The following is a 17,782-nucleotide window of genomic DNA, read 5'->3' as shown; positions in this document are numbered from 1 at the left end:
GAGAAGGAAATGGCAACCCACTCCAGTGTTCTTGCCTGGAGAATCCCAGGGACGGGGGAGCCTGGTGGGCTGCCGTCTATGGAGTCGCACAGAGTCGGACACGACTGAAGTGACTTAGCAGCAGCAGCAGCAGCAGGAGTACACCTTTGAGGCATGAAGTCAGGCTGACCTCAAAGGAGAGGCCTCAATGCTTCTAGGCTTCCACCTTTTGTACACTGGTCTCCTCCCCTCTGAACCTGCCCTATGCAAATTGGGCTAGCCAAGAAGGGGGAGTGTTTGTTTCATCTGAAGTTCTCACTTCTGTCTGCAGGTTTTCTTTTGTCCCATTTTCATGGCCTTTTCCCTTTCTTTGTCTTTTAGCCACCACCATTTTGGACTCCTTTTTCCTATTCTAACCACCCAACACTTTCAAGGAGCAAGCATTTTTTAATTGAAGCTGTAGGAGAGAGGAAAACTTGTCATGCAAGCAACTGCTCAATCTTCACTGTAAAATGTAAAGAACTATTCATAACTAAAGGCATCTATTTTTAGAAAGCTAATATCAATCACCTCTTCTCTTGCTGGTCATGTGGTAGAGATGTTCTGATTTGAAAAACACCTTGATCAATAGAGATTCCCAATAGAATTCATACTTGGATACCTCATCTGAAAGTAATCAAACTCTAACAAAATAAACATGGCATGAACTTAGAACTGAATTGAATTTTAATTTTCTTATTGATACCCTAAAGAAATTGCATGATATTGAACTCTTCAAGATAATTATGATAGTGGTGGAACATAATTGTTTCTGTTAATGGAAACAAAATACTAATGATTTTTCTAGAAACTCATCTTCCAAGAACCATATCTTTGGAATAAAAGTGATAAGTATGGTAGAGATTTGGTTCTGCAGACCCAAGATGAAATTCAAAATACAACTCCTGAAAATTCTAGATTCAAAACAAAGATTTTATACTTCAAAGTCAGCTAGACAGACATCTTCAATATACCCCCCTTCCATTTCAATTAAAAAAAAATTTTTTTTTCATCAGTTCATAAAGTGTGTTCAAGACCAAATTTACCATTTCTTTTATTCCTCTTTCCCTGCAACTTTCCCAAATATGTTGATGTACTATTGTTCTCTAGCCCACTTAGACTTGAATCCTTGGGCTAATTTCTCTTACTTCTGCATGCAGTTACCAAATATTAGTGATAATACTTCCATTGTATTACAGACATCACTATCTTTTACAGTCCCACTATCAAAAACTCTCTATTAGTTTGTCATCTATCTCTAATGATCTTTTAAAATACAATAGCATTGGTAGTGGATTAAACTGTAGTCTCCCAGAATAAGTGTCCATGTCGTAACCCCTGGTACCTGTGAATGTGAATTTCTTTGGGAAAAGAGTCTTTTCAGACGAAATTGTTAAGGATTTCAAGACTAAATCATTCTGGATTAACTAGGTGGATCTTAAATCCAATGAAAAGTGCCTATATTAAAATGACAATGAGATACTACTACAAACCTACTAGAATGACCAAAATGCAGAACACCAACATCATCAAATGCTGCTGAGTATGTGGAGCAAAAAGAACTCTCATTCTTTGCTGGTCAGAATACAAAATGGTACTGCTACTCTTGAAAACAGTATGACAGTTTCTTACAAAACTGCTGCTGCTGCTGCTAAGTCACTTCTATCGTGTCTGACTTTGAGTGACCCCATGGACTGCAGCCCACCAGGCTCCTCCATCCATGGGATTTTCCAGGCAAGAGTACTGGAGTGAGTTGCCATTGCCTTCTCCATCTTACAAAACTAAACATACTCTTATTATATAATCCAGCTGTCACATTTCTTGGTATTTACCCAAAGGAGTTGAAAACTTATGTCTATACAAAAACCTGCACATGGATGTCAAAAGCAGTTTTATTCATAATTTTGAAAACTTGGATGCAATCAAGATGTCCTTCAGTAGGTGGCTGGATAAATAAACTGTGCTACATCCAGACGGTAGAATATTATTTAGTGCTAAAAAGAAATGAGCTATTGAGCCATGAAAAGCCATGGAAGATACTTAGATGCATATTGGTGATGGTTTAGTTGCTAAGTCATGTCTGACTCTTGTGATCCCATGGACTGTAGCCCACCAGACTCATCTGTCCATGGGATTTTCCAGGCAAGAATACTGGAATGGTCTGCCATTTCCTTCTCCAGGGGATCTTCCCAACCCAGGATCAAACCCAGGTCTCCTGCACTGCAGGTAGATTCTTTACTGACTGAGCTACCATTACTAGGTGAAATAAGCCAATCTTCAAAGGCTATATACTATAAGATTCTAACTACAGTTGATCCTTACAAGGTAAGGGGCTTCTGGCAGTGTGTGTGTGTGTGTGTGTGTGTGTGTGTGTGTGTGTGGCGGGTGTCTGGTGTTGTAGTCGTTCCTTGTGCAGATGGTGCATGATTCGGCTACCTGACTGATGATGCTTTTTATAAAGCCAGGAGTTACCATGATCTCAAGAAATCAATTATATAAGGCCTTCCTCTCACAATGAGCCTCTTGATGAGCCCCACTGATGACTCAACAAGCTGCAAGAAAGAATTCTCCAAAATTCCCTGGTGGTCCAGTGGCTAAGGTTGTATTCCCAATGCAAGGAGCTGGGTTTGATCCTTGGTCAGGAACTAGATCTTACACACTGCCACTAAGAATAGCTCCCACGTGGTAATTCCCCAGATGAGGCATATTCAGACCAGAGAGACATGTCCTGGAGAAGACTGGCAGACTTATTTCACTGTCATCCTGAGAGTACTGACAATTGCAGGTATCTCTTGGTGTTAGTAGACACATTTTCTTGGTGGGGAGAAACATTCAGAAGACAAATGGTAGCTGAAGTGGTTAAAGCATTACTGAAAGGAATAACTCCTAGGTTTGGGTTTCCTGGATCCCTAGAAAGTGATAATGGTTCAGAATTTGTGTCTCAAGTGAGGAAGGGGATAATGAGTGTTCTGGGCATAAAATAGACCTTGAACTCAGCGTAAGAGACTCCAATCATTGGGGAAAGTAGAGAGAATCAACTAAACCTTGAAATGAACTTTTGCCAAGCTGTGCCAGAAACTCAAGAAAATCAGATTAAGTTGCTTCTGATTGCCCTGCTCTATATGAATTTGGCCCCTCATATCAAGCTAAGGGATAAGTTAAAATTGAGTGCACTCATGTGATTTCAAATGCACTCAACTTTAACTTATCCTTTGGGGCTAATCTCAGATAAAGCAGGGTAATCAGATGCAACTTAATCCAATTTTCTTGAGTTTCTGACACAGTTTGGCAAAAGTCCATTTCAAGGCTTAGTTGATTCTACTTTCCCCAATGATTGGGGTCTCTTAGGCTGAGTTTGAGGTCTATTTTATGCTCAGAACACTCATTATCCCCTTCCTCACCTGATAGCTCAGTTGGTAAAGAATCCGCCTGCAATGCAAGAGATGCTGGTTTGATTTCTGGGTTGGGAAGATCCCCTGGAGAAGGGAAAGGCTATCCACTCCAGTATTCTGGCCTGGAGAATTCCATGGACTGTATAGGCCATGAGGTCACAAAGAGTCGAACATGACTGAGCGACTTTCAGTTTCTTTCACTTTCCTGTGGTAGACCCATTCCCCAACTCTGAGGGGAGGGACACCTTAACACCCTTGAAACAGAACAATTCAAGTTGCCCTCAAGGTGGGAGAAACCATGAAAATGCTCAAGAAATATGGTAACCAGGTGTTGCCTGCACCTACTGACCTGGTCCCACACCCAGCCAGAAGGCTGAGTGAACCCAGAAACCTGGAAAATAGGCAGCCTGCAAGATTAGGCCACCACTCCTTAGGCAGGGAATCGACCTCACTTAGGGATCCTCACCACCTATGCTGCCCTGAAGTTACAGGGGACCACTACATGGGTACATCACAAGCTGTGGCAAACCAAGACAGAGTATGAAAAAGCAGAGACGTTACTTTGCTGATAAAGGTCCATATAGTCAAAGCTGTGGTTTTTCCCGTAGTCTCTCTCGGATGTGAGAGTTGGACATTAAAGAAGGCTGAGTGCTGAAGAATTGATTCTTTCGAGTTGTGGTGGTAGAGAAAACTCTTGAGAGTCCCTTGGACAGCAAGGAGATCAGACCAGTCAATCCTAAAGGAAATCAACCCTGAATATTTATTGGAAGGACTGATACTGAAGTTGAAGCTCCAATACTTTGGTCACCCGATGCGAAGAGCCACCTCATCAGAAAAAATTCTGATGCTGGGAAAGATTGAAGGCAAAAGGAGAAGAGGGCAGTGGATGATGAGCTGGTTAGATAGCATCACCAAGTCAATGGACATGACTTTAAGCAAACTCTGGGAGACAGTGGAGAATAGGGAAGCCTGGTATGCTACTGTCCATGGGGTCTCAAAGAGCTGACACGACTTAGCAATTGAAGAACAACATGTAAACTGGTAGGGAGTGCAGGAATCTGAAGGAGCCCAAACTCAGAGCAAATTATTCCTGTTAATTTTCCACCATGGACTTTTGGTAAGTAAGAGGAAGTACCACTAAGATTATACATTGTTGATGAGAAGTGCAAATTGTTACAACCTTTAAGAAATATAATTTAATAATAACTATCAAAATCACACAAGTGCCTATACCTTTTGACCAGTAATGAAATTTGGGGGAATTTATCCTATAGCTATACTTGCATATCTGGTAAGTGAACAATATATAAATTATTCTTTGTAACATAGTTTTTAGTAAAAGAAAATGTAAATATTGCACATATATGGAATTGAGTAGCTAAGTTATATTCAGTCATACAATATGTCATGGGTGTATAAAAATGAGGACATATTCTATGTACAATATGGAAAGATCTCTAAGATATATTTGTTAAGTGAAAAAAAAGGAAGATATAGGATAATGTCTGTGGTGTGCTACCGTTTGAGTAACAAGGGGAGATAAGTAGAATATATTTTGTATTTGATTTTGCAGATATGAAGAAAATCTGACAAGATATACAAGAAGCAATAGTTCTTATCTGTGGGTTTTTCTGAGGGGAAGGGTAGTATTGAAAACTAAATGGATGGTGAACATGAGTGAGAGAGAATTTTGATGTCTTACTTAAATTTCTAATGTTATAGCAATGTATTACATTTTTGAAGTTAAGTTAAAAATTATACTTGAGTTCACAGAAGAGTCAATGAAAACCCAGCTGTCAAAAATAAAGGGAAATATGGGACTTCCCTGGTGATCCAGTGGCTGACTCCATGCTCCCAAAGCAGGGTGCCCAGGTTGGATCCTTGGTCAGGCAATTAGACCCCACATGCCACAGCTACGATCAGGTGCAGCCAAAAAAGAAACAGAAAATGAAGAGAAAAAACAGGATGTGGGCGTCAGAAATTTCATTGCCTTTGGAAGCAGGTAGGGAATTTCCCTGACCTTGACAATTTAGAACTTCTCCGACCTTGAGTTTAAGTGATTATCCAAAAGGTGTCGACAGAAACTAAGATCCTACATTAAACTGGAACCCTTAAAGGGCTAAAATCTAAGTGAAAAGACAAAGAAAAATTCTGCTGTTGTTAGAAGAGTAGATCTTAGAAGTTATCACAAGAAAAAAGAACTTGTAACTATGTGTGGTGCTGGATGTTAACTTATTGTGGTGATCATTTTGCAATATATACATGCAGCAAATCCTTATGTTGTACACCAAAAACTAATATAATGTTAAAAGGTAATTATATCTCAATTTAAAAGAAAGGAAAAAAATTTGCCCAAAAGCCCAAGCAGGAAAGTGATCAGGAAACTTATACATCTCAACTTTGGCTCTGAGTATGGGAAAAATATTTTCCTAAGGATTCGTAACTATTGACCTGAACTCACTTGGGTTAGGTTTCAAATATGCACCCACAAGAATGGCTATAAGTTAGAATAAGGCCAGGTTGCCCGTTATTGCCATAGTATTTAATATTTTACTGGAGTCAAGAGAAAATCTATATGTAAAAATTGAAAAGGGAAAAATAATTGCAGATATTATTCTATATCTAACACCTAAGAAATTAAGTAAAGTAACTCTATATACAATACAATAATTTAGTAAGGTAGCAGGAAAAAAATAGTGTACAGAAATGGTAGTCTTCCTAAATTCAGCTATAAGCTGTTTATAGCAGACAAACTTAACACTTAAGAACCTGGGGACTTCGGAAGTAAAAATATAATAAATATGTTAGATAAGACTGAACCAGTGGAAAGTCATGTACCTATATCAAGATGAGACAAAGTGGATTAATGTAAAAGAAATGATAAAGAATAAAAAGGTCATTTGATAGAATCCAATTTTAATCATGATAAAAACCTTTTAATAACCCAGAAGTCTTAAACCCAATAAAGGGGTGTGTGCAATATAATCTGCAGCAAATATTACAATAAATGTCAAAACCTCACAAGTATTTCCTTAATTTCCTTTCTAATATTACTTCTATCTAAAATTAAATTCCAATCATTAGAGTCATAAAATTAGGAGAAGAAATAAAAGTTCTAAAGATTGAATAGGAAGTACAAAAGTTATTGTTAGCAGATAAAGATTACCTATATGGAAAAACCCAAAAAACTACTGCAACCAATTATTAGACATAAGATCTCATAAAGTATGAGATCAACATTGAACACTCGGTTGGGCTCTTATACATCAGCAAGTCAGAAAATGGGAATGTGAAAGAGGTGACTGTGTACCAGACCAAGCACCTGTTCTTTATTATCAAGACTTTGTTATGTAACCTGCAACTGATGAGCAATTATGCTGATGATATGCAGTTTCATTGAAGAATGGGCATTAGTCATTTTCCCTGGGGCTTTAGGAGCTTATAAAACCTGAAGAACTCCAGTGCTGATGGTCTGAGTGGCCAGACCTCTTAGTCACCAAAGTTCTCTTATGTTGTCACACAGTCTGTATTGTTGGCTATTGTATATTCTTTCTTCAAATTCAGTAAACTTGGGGCAATTTTTTCTTGTGAATTTAATCGCTAGTCCAAACCCAAGATTACTACTGCTGGTTGAGAAGAGTGAATGTTTCTTTTTCCAAAATTATTTTATAAATTGAATAAAATTCCCATCAAAGCAAAAATTCTATAATATATATGAAATAACAATGGATCAAGAAAAACCAAGACAGTTCTGAAGAATGACAAGTTGGGGAGAGAGACTTACAAAATCATATTAATTAAGAAAGTGAATTTTAATAAGATAAATAAATTGACCAAGAGAACAACTTAGCTTCAAAACATACCTTCCTATTTATGCAAACTTAATATATGACAATGTGTGTGTGCTAACTAACTTCAGTTGTATTTGATTCTTTGCAACCCTATGGACTGTAGCCCACCAGGATCCTTTGTCTATGGAATTCTCCAGGGAAGAATACTGGAGGCGGTTGCCATTGCCTCCTCCAGGTAACTTCCTGACCCAGGGATCGAACCTGCATCTCTTACAGCTCCTGCACTGCAGGCAGATACTTTACCACTGAGCCACCAAGGAAGACCCCAGTATATGACAGAGATGGCATTAAAAAGTAGTGTGAAGTAGGTGAATTATTCCATAAATGGGGCTGGGATAATTCTTTATCTCTATGGAAAAATAAAATAAATTCTTAGCTCACACTATTCCTAAATCAATTTCAGATATAAAGAAAAGCTATAACACATTTAGAAGAAAAGAGAATACCTTTATGGGCTCAAAGTAGATTTTCTTAAAACATTCTTAAAAACACTTCAAGGAAAGGATTGGTACATTTTATTATGTTAAAACTGAAATATTCTATGTATGAAAGACATATTGGATTATTACCCAGAATATTAAAAATACTCCCACAAATCAATAAGAAAATGTCAAACAACCCTCTCCAAAATAGACAGTGGGTATGAATAGGCAATTTATAGGAGAGAAAAAACCAAATGACCAATAAATACATTAAAAGATGGTAAAACCCATCAGTAACCAGAAAACTGCTAATTAAAACTGTAGTGTGATAATATTTAAAGCCCTGCAAACTGGCAAACATTATAAATATGACAGTACCAAATGTTGAACAGAGATAATTTATAAAAATGGATAGTGAGACTAGCAATTGTTATGCTGTCTTTGGAAGTGCAATGTGGCAATACTTAAGTTATATTTATCTTGAAGTGAGGCTACTCCTCAGTATAAATTGTATAGGAATAGTTCTTAAAGTGACCAGAAGCATCAGAGCCGTTGAAGAACTGTTAGAAATGCACATTATAGGTCCCCACCTCTGAATCCCAGGTGGCTCAGTGATAAAGAATCTGCCAGCCAAGTAGGAGACCTGGGTTCGACCCCTGGGTTGGGAAGATCCCCTGGAGAAGGGACTGGCTACCCACTCCAGTATTTTGGCCTGGAGAGAGAATACTTGAGATGGTCGCAGAGTCAGACACGACTGAGCGACTTTCACTGTATGGAGGTTTCCCAGGTGGCTCTGTGGTGAAGAATCTGCCTGCCAATGCAGGAGATGCAGGAGATGCTGGTTCAATCATGGGCTTGTTCATTGGTTCGAGAAGATGCTCTAGAGGAGGAAGTGGCAACCCACTCTAGTATTCTTATGTGCAAAATCCCATGGACGGAGGAGCCTGGAGGGCTACAGTCCATGGGGTCATGAGGATTCCTCCGAATTAGGACTGCATGCCCCTTTGAATTAGGAAAAACCTGGAGGGTGGTGCTCATCAACAGTATTTTTATCAGCCCTCCATGTGATTCTGATGCACACTAGAAACCTTAAACTAAGGTTTAAGATCCATTACGCTACAGAAAAATCACTTGTGCTGATAAAGTTTTTTCTATAGGAATATTTACTGAAGAATTGTTTAAAACAGGAGAACAATTAGAAGTATTCTAAATATTCATTAGTATAAAATAATATATAAATAATGTAATAATCTAAAGGATAAATAATGTAAGAATGTATATTCTGTCATAATTCTACAAGACTATGCCAGAGTTAAGAGGATGAACTAGAATTGGATGTATGATATGTATTTATATGTCTTAATATTACATTGAACATTCTTTGGCATTGCTATTCTTTGGGATTAGGATGAAAACTGACTTTTTCCAGTCCTCTGGCCACTGCTGAGTGTTCCAAATTTGCTGACATATTGAGTGCAGCACTTTCACAGCATCATCTTTTAGGATTTGAAATAGCTCAGCTGGAATTCCATCACCTCCACTAGCTTTGTTTGTAATGATACTTCCTAAGGCCCATTTGACTTCACATTCCAGGATGTTTGGCTCTAGGTGAGTGATCACACCATCATGATTATCTGGGTCGTGAATGTCTTTTTTGTACGGTTTTTCTGTGTATTCTTGCCACCTCTTCTTAATATCTTCTTCTTCTGTTAGATCCATACCATTTCTGTCCTTTATTGAGCCCATCTTTGCATGAAATATTCCCTTGGTATCTCTAATTTTCTTGAAGAAATCTCTAGTCTTTCCCATTCTGTTGTTTTCCTCTATTCCTTTGCATTGATCACTGAGGAAGGCTTTCTTATCTCTCCTTTCTATTCTTTGGAACTCTGCATTCAAATGGCTATATCTTTCCTTTTCTCCTTTGCTTTTCACTTCTTTTCTTTTCATAGCTATCTGTAAGGCCTCCTCAGACAGGCATTTGCTTTTTTTGCATTTCTTTTTCTTTGAGATGGTGTTGATCCCTGTCTCCTGTACAATGTTATGAACCTCCGTCCGTAGTTCATCAGGCACTCTGCTATTATGTCTAGTCCCTTACATCTATTTCTCACTTCCACTGTATAATCATTAGGGATTTGATTTAGGTCATACCTGAATGGTCTCATGGTTTTCCCCACTTTCTTCAATTTAACTCTGAATTTGGCAATAAGGAGTTCATGATCTGAGTCACAGTCAGCTCCTGGTCTTGTTTTTGCTGACTGTGTAGAGCTTCTCCATCTTTGGCTGCAAAGAATATAATCAATCTAATTTCGGTGATGGCCATCTAGTGATGTCCATGTGTAGAGTTTTCTCTTGTGTTGTTGGAAGTGGGTGTTTGCTGTGACCAGTGCATTCGCTTCGCAAAACTCTATTAGCCTTTGCCCTGCTTCTTTCTGTACCCCAAGGCCAAATTTGCCTATTATTCCAGGTGTTTCTTGACTTCCTACTTTTGCATTCCAGTCCCCTATAATCAAAAGGACATCTTTGGCGGGGGGGGTGGGGGGGGTGGGGGGGTGTTAGTTGTAGAAGGTCTTCTAGGTCTTCATAGAACCATTCAACTTCAGCTTCTTCAGCATTACTGGTCAGGGCATAGACTTGGATTACCATGATATTGAATGGTTTGCCTTGGAAACGAACAGAGATCATTCTGTCGTTTTTGAGATTGCATCCAAGTACTGCATTTCAGACTCTTTTGTTGACTATCATGGCTACCCTATTTCTTCTAAGGAAATCCTGCCTTCAAACTACCACACAATTGCACTCATCTCACACGCTAGTAAAGTAATGCTCAAAATTCTCCAAGCCAGGCTTCAGCAATATGTGAACCGTGAACTTCTAGATGTTCACACTGGTTTTAGAAAAGGCAGAGGAACCAGAGATCAAATTGCCAACATCCAATGGATCATTGAAAAAGCACAAGAGTTCCAGAAAAACGTCTATTTCTGCTTTATTGACTATGCCAAAGCCTTTGACTGTGTGGATCACAATAAACTGTGGAAAATTCTGAAAGAGGTTGGCATACTAGACCATCTGACCTGCCTCTTGAGGAACCTGTATGCAGGTCAGGAAACAACAGTTGAAACTGGACATGGAACAACAGACTGGTTCCAAATAGGAAAAGGAGTACGTCAAGGCTGTATATTGTCACCCTGCTTATTTAACTTATATGCAGAGTACATCATGAGAAATGCTGGGCTGGAAGAAACACAAGCTGGAATCAATATTGCTGGGAGAAATATCAATAACCTCAGATATGCAGATGACACCACCCTTATGGCAGAAAGTGAAGAAGAATTAAAGAGCCTCTTGATGAAAGTGAAAGAGGAGAGTGAAAAGGTTGGCTTAAAGCTCAACATTCAGAAAACTAAGATCATGGCATCCAGTCCCATCACTTCATGGCAAATAGATGGGGAAACAGTGGAAACAGTGGCTGACTTTATTTTGGGAGGCTCCAAAACCACTGAAGATGGTGATTGCAGCCATGAAATTAAATGAAGCTTACTTTTTGGAAGGAAAGTTATGACCAACCTAGACAGCATATTAAAAAGCAGAGACATCACTTTGTCAACAAAGGTCCATCTAGTCAATGCTATGGGTTTTTCCAGTAGTCATGTATGGATGTGAGAGTTGGACTATAAAGAAAGCTGAGTGCTGAAGAACTGATGCTTTTGAACTGTGGTGTTGGAGAAGACTCTTGAGAGTCCCTTGGACTGCAAGGAGATCCAACCATCCATCCTGAAGGAGATCAGTCCTGGGTGTTCATTGGAAGGACTGATGCCGAACCTGAAACTCCAACACTTTGGCCACCTGATGTGAAGAGCTGACTCATTTGAAAAGACCCTGATGCTGGGAAAGATTGAGGGCAGGAGGAAAAGGGGATGACAGAGGATGAGATGGTTGGATGGCATCACTGACTCAATGGACATGAGTTTGAGTAAACTCTGGGAGTTGGTGATGGACAGGGAGGCCTGGCATGCTACAGTCCATGGGGTCGCAAAGAGTTGGACATGACTGAGCAACTGAACTGAACTGACTATTACATTGAAGAAAGAATAATTTTACATATAAGATGGATTCTATGGAGAGATACAGTGACAACTAAAGCAGACTGGGAATCTGTGTCCCAGCCAAATAGAACAGCCTCCACTCAGGGCTAGCTCCTTGTTATCAGGCAGGAATGTACACTCAATTGCCAATCTTCCAGTTTTTGAAGATGTAAAAATTAGGATTTTTTATAATAAATACCCTAATATTTGAATATTGGTAAGTAATTAAAATGAAATCCACCAGACAGATGTAACCAAGTAGAAATGTAGTTAGCTTCAGTTAGCAGGTTACTGACTTGCTTCCTCCTTTGTAGTATAGATATGCCAACTCTAAGGCATTAAAAGTTTTGATTTCAGATCTGTCTTGTTATCCTATATATAGATTAAGTTTATTGGATGGTGTTATAGGTATAGTTTTAAGTATATTTTAAGTATAATAAAACATATGTATGGATGTGAGAGTTGGACCATAAAGAAAGCTGAACACCAAAGAATTGATGCTTTTGAACTGTGGTGTTGGAGAAGACTCTTGAGAGTCCCTTGAACTGCAAGGAGATTCAGCCAGTGCATCCTAAAGGAAATCAACCCTGAATAATCTTTGGAAGGACTGACACTGAAGCTGAAGCTCCAATACTTTGGTCACCTGATGGGAAGAGCTGACTCATTGGAAAAGACCCTGAAGCTGGGTAAGACTGAAGGCAAGAGAAAAGGAGGATGACAGAGAATGAGACAGTTGGATGGCAGCACTGACTCAATGGACATAAATTTGACAATCTCTGGGAGATGGTGAAGGACAGGGAAACCCGGAATGCAGCAGTCTATGGGGTTGCAAAGAGTCAGACATGACTGAGTGACTGAACCACATAGTAAAATAATGGATAGTGTTCTCAGCTTGTATGCAGCTGACTATGATGCCTCAATAATGCTTGGCATTAAGTTCAAAGAATGCATAAATGCATTAACAAATAAGTAAACTAATCTGTAAACATTAAGAGCTTAGTCTAAAGTTATACTATCTGTTGCAACCTTTAGAATTCACATTCTGTGATACAGAATGCTGTGAACATATTTCTAGTCTATCTGCACAGCCAGATTAACATTTATAAAATGCATTTTGGAACAAAACCAGAAGATGGCAATAGAGTAGCATAAATCTAAACTGTAGCGGCACTTCATGTAGTCTTATGTAGACTTTGTCCTTCAATATACTTATATCGACTACTTCCTCAACCTTTTGTCTCATAATCCCTACAAATAGCTTGTTATGCAAGTGGGTTGAAATGTATACCTAAAAAAAGAAAAAGACAGGGACGACAAAACCCCACTAGTATCAACATTTTCTTGCTGTGTACAAAAGAAGATCCAGAACTCTTTCTTAGTGAGTTCTCATTTCAAAAAGTTTGTGGGAATACAAAAGAGTAAAGACTGTCCAGAGAAAGAACCACACCCTAAAACACCCTAGAATAATCAAGAGATTTGCATGTAGGAATTGCTTTCAGCCTTAATTTCTGATGGGTAACAGAACATCATTGACTTCCCAGGTGGCACAGTATCTGCCTGCCAATGCAGGAGACACAGGAGATGTGGGTTGGATCTCTGGGTCAGAAAGATCCCCTGGAGTAGGAAACGGCATCCCGCTCCAGTATTCTTGCCTGGAAAATCCCGCAGACAGAGGAGCCTGGCAGGTACAGTGCATGGGGTTGCAGAGTCAGACATGACTGACTGAGCATGCGCACGCAGTACAACATCATGGGTAAGCACTTGGGCTCGCTGACAGATCTGTGTTCAACCCTGATTTTATCATTTGTACACGCTCTGTGAAAGTTAATTTCCTCTTCTGTAAAACACTAGTAATAAGAGCTGTCACCTTAGGGTGATGGTATAAGGATTAGATGAAATGATACATTTACTTCAGTGTCTGACATGTAACAGGAGGCTAAAAATTATTCTTCCCACTAAATTTGGATGAAAGAAATTTGCTTTGTAATCAGTTTTCAAACAATTGGATTGTATCAGATCTTTTTATTGCTTGTTAAGTATGCAATTGAAACAAAATAAAAGAAAAATTAAAATTTCCTGAAACATATTGCAAATTTCTCTCTATAGTGAACTGACTTCTGCCATTGTGTCAGAGCTAAATAGAGATTGGTGTCTTATTTAGAGTGTTTCCCTTTTTTTGGCCACAGATACATTATCCTTAACACTACATTTAGTCTCCTCTAACCAGTTTGTCAAGTATACAGGTTCATTTCCAGTTACTGATGATGGGATTATAGCTTTATTGAGCTGGACTATGTGAAGTGATCTTATTTGTATCAGTGTTAGTAAAAATAGAAAATAAAGCAAGCTCTTTCCATTGCTCTCTCTGAGCTATCTGGTATTCAATAGGAACATATGACATTTTACATTTTAATTTGCATAAAATAACAAATGGCATTCAGGCCAACAGAGGGGCTCTGACCTCCCGCAAGAAGAGGGTACCTTTAAGATACCACTTCATAGAAGTCTGTGAGCCTGTAGGGAAAAACCAGCACCATAATTGATAATTTCTTTCGAAGTAGCTAAAGCAGGGATGAAAATCAGTGAACTGTAATATATAGAATTATCCTGTTCACTGTCTTTATAGACATGAACAGTAGACCTGTCTACTGTCATTTTTTTCTCTCTTTAAAATCCAGACAGCGTCAGTAATGAATGCTCAGCACTTTTTGTTTAAATACCAAAGTCAGAAGTTCTTATCTCACATTAGCAACACTTGATGGTTTTAAAAATAACAAAGCCAGGGTGTCTTTCTAGATCTCTTAAATAAAAGTTTCTGTAAGCAAGAACATAAATTATCTTAAAAAAAAAAAAATTACCCAATTGATTCTAATATGTATCCAAGGCTGAGAACAACTGAGCCAAGTATTATGAAGTTAGCACTCCTAGCTTGGATCTGAACAAGCTTTTAATTAATTCCCTATCCCATTTTCTTTAACTGTCTTGCAAATGTATGCCTCCCTGCACTTACTTCCTTCTTAACCAGATCCAGCACATTTGATAGGATTTCCTCAGCTTTCCTACACTCTCTATACTTTACGGGTCCAGTTTTCTCCCCTTGCCTCAGAGGCAGAGGTGTCCTTTTTGCTTTATTTTCAAAGTTTTCTCTTTCACCCGAAAGTCTTCTACTTCCTTTAGGACCAAGTTCCTTCAATTATTTTCTTTTGAATTTTCAGTTCAAGCTCTACAAATTTCTGAATGACCGCTATGTGCCAGGTGCCAGGTCTTCAAAGGAGAGATAGTCAAAGAGTTCAGTCAAGAAGGGGAGACTGAGACACAGACCTAATACTGTGGTATGATACGGATATATGTAAATATGTAAAGAACATGGAAGGAGCACGGAAAAAAAGGTGATTGTCAATTTTTCTGTTCCCAAATCCTCCTGTTCTAAAAAAAAAAAAATCAGTTTTAGGTATCCTAAGTGGCAGTTGATTTTCCCTTATTCTTTTTTTCTTTTTTTAAGATTTTTTTTGATGTTCACCATTTTTAAAGTCTTTATTGAATTTGTTACTACATTGCTTCTGGTTTATGTTTTGGTTTTTTGGCAATAAGGCATGTGGGATCTTAGCTCCTTGACCAGGGATCAAATCTGCAATGTAGGGATCAAATCCCTACATTGGAAAGTAAAGTCTTTTTTTTTAATATAATGAAAATAAATATTTTCACTGAATGAATGAACATATAAATGGATAAACTGGGTAAGTGTGAAAACATTACTGTTTTGTGGGAGATAAAGTCTTAACCACTGGACTTCCAGGGAAGTCCCAATTTTCCTTTATTCTTAAATTAGCTTAAATTTTTTTTTTATTTTTGACTGCCCTGAGTCTTCATTGCTGCTTGAGATTTTTCTGGTTGTGGCATGCAGGGGGCTACTCTCTCGTTGCTCTCACTGGGCTTCTCATTGTGGCGGCTTCTCTTGTTGCAGGGCTGAGTACTTGTGTTGCATGGGCTTAGTTGCTCCAAGGCATGTGGGATCTTCCCCGACCAGGGATCAAACCCATGTCCTCTGCATTGGCAGCTTGATTCTTAACCACTGGATTATCAAGGAAGCCCCAAGTGTCCTTTTTTCCTGCCTTTTCTTTCAGTGCCAAGTTTTTTCTGAGGGTAACTGACATTCATGTCTTTAGTTCCCCATGCATCTCTTAACCTTTTTCCATTTTAGCATCTGCTTTTACTGTTAACATTTTCTGGGTCACCAATAACTTGCTTTTCAATAATCTGATTTCTCAACACTATCACATGCACTGAAATCTTCACTTCTGCTGGCTTCTGTGACATTACATCTCCTCCATTTTCCTATTGAAAGTGAAAGTGAAAGTCGCTCAGTCATGTCTGACTCTTTGTGACCCCATGGACTATACAGTCCATGGAATTCTCCAGGCCAGAATACTGGAGTGGGTAGCCTTTCCCTTCTTCAGGGGATCTTCCCAACCCAGAGATGGAACCCAGGTCTCCCACATTGCAGGCAGATTCTTTACCAACTGTGCTATCAGGGAAGCCCCCTGATAATGATTTTCCCATTATATCCATTCTGACCTCTCTGAGAAGTCTTTGTCTATCTCTCATTTAGTTATTCTTCCTCTCACACATTAATTAGGTGCTCTTTAATAGTCTATGGAACTTCTGTCTTTTCCTACCTTGAAGATCTAATCAAACAATCACTTTTATTCAGAAAAACAATCTGAATATGAATTTCCAGTTAAACAAACCATTAGCACATCCAGGATAGGAACAGTAGTTTACTATTATTATTATTATTTTAATCTCAAGTCCTAGTTAATTTAAAAAGATCCAATAAGTGTTAGATCAATTCAACATGATCTCACAAACTGATTCTCACAATAAACTTGACAATCCCCCAAGATTCAGTTCTTTCTCTCGGTCTGCTGGTTATCTCTACACACTCTTAAAAATATGATTTGTCCTGGGTTCCCCTGGTAGCTCAGTGGTAAAGAATCTGCCTATCAATGTGAGGAGACATGGGTTCCATCCCTGGTCTGGGAAGATCCCACATGCGGTGGAGCAATTAAACCCATGGGACTGTAGCCTGCCAGGCTCTTCTGTCCATCGGATTCTCCAGGCAAGAATACTTGAGTGGGTTGCCATTTCCTCCTGCAGAGGATCTTCCCGACCTATGGATCGAACCTGAGTCTCTTATGTCTCCTGCGCTGGCAGGCAGATTCTTTACCACTGTGCCACCTGGGAAGCCCTAACTAAGCCCCTGCACCACAAATATTGAGCCTGTGCTGTAAGCCTGGGAGCTGCAACTACTGAACCTACATGCCCTAGAGCATATTCTCCACAAGAGAAGCCTGAGGACCACAACGAAGAGTAGCCCCCACTCACCGCAACTAGAGAAAAGCCTGCAAAGCAACAAAGACCCAGCACAGCCATAAACAAATAAATAAAATTATATTTAAAATGTAATTTGCTGTAAACCTATCTTTTTTTTTTTTTTTTTTTGCAAAACCACTCAGATGGTGTCCTCTCCCTCTTACTCTCCCAAAGGAAGAGAAGAACGATCATCAATGGCCAATGGCAGCTGCAGAAGCAACACCAAAAGACCGGCTTCACGCTCAGGAGAGAACACTGCACCTCCTCCTCATGGTTTCGGGTGCTCTACACAATCAGAGAAACTTCTCTAGTAACAAACTATAGAAATGACTCCTGAAAGTATAGTCTTTATCATTAATTAATTAATCATTAATTCATTATCTTAACCTATTCATTTTTTTTTTCCCAATAAATATGGACTGAATGACCACCAGGTACTATGCTAGCTGCTAGTGAACTGATGAACAAAGATGCTGTGGTCCAGTTTCTTATCAGATTACCCTTTAAGGTAGTTCCTAATTACTATATTGCTGCCATTTTTTTCGATATCTAGGCCTACAAGGTTAAGATAACATATGACTTCTTCTCATTCCTTGAACAAATTCTTAATAGTTTACCTTTCCAAGAGCTCTAGTACAGCTGGA

At 38.9% G+C, this 17,782-nt stretch overlaps 1 non-coding gene across 1 annotated transcript; it reads right to left on the bottom strand.

The window, feature by feature from the left end:
* Positions 1–17,272: 17,272 nt before the first annotated feature.
* On the bottom strand, positions 17,273–17,487 carry LOC133061134 (small nucleolar RNA U3). The gene has a single exon (XR_009693959.1). It is a non-coding gene; the product is annotated as a small nucleolar RNA U3 (small nucleolar RNA).
* Positions 17,488–17,782: the final 295 nt, after the last annotated feature.

Source organism: Dama dama, chromosome 8, assembly GCF_033118175.1.
Source record: "Dama dama isolate Ldn47 chromosome 8, ASM3311817v1, whole genome shotgun sequence".
Lineage (NCBI taxonomy): Eukaryota > Metazoa > Chordata > Mammalia > Artiodactyla > Cervidae > Dama > Dama dama.
Note: the sequence above shows the minus strand (reverse complement) of the source record. Positions and strands in the feature narration are given on the sequence as shown.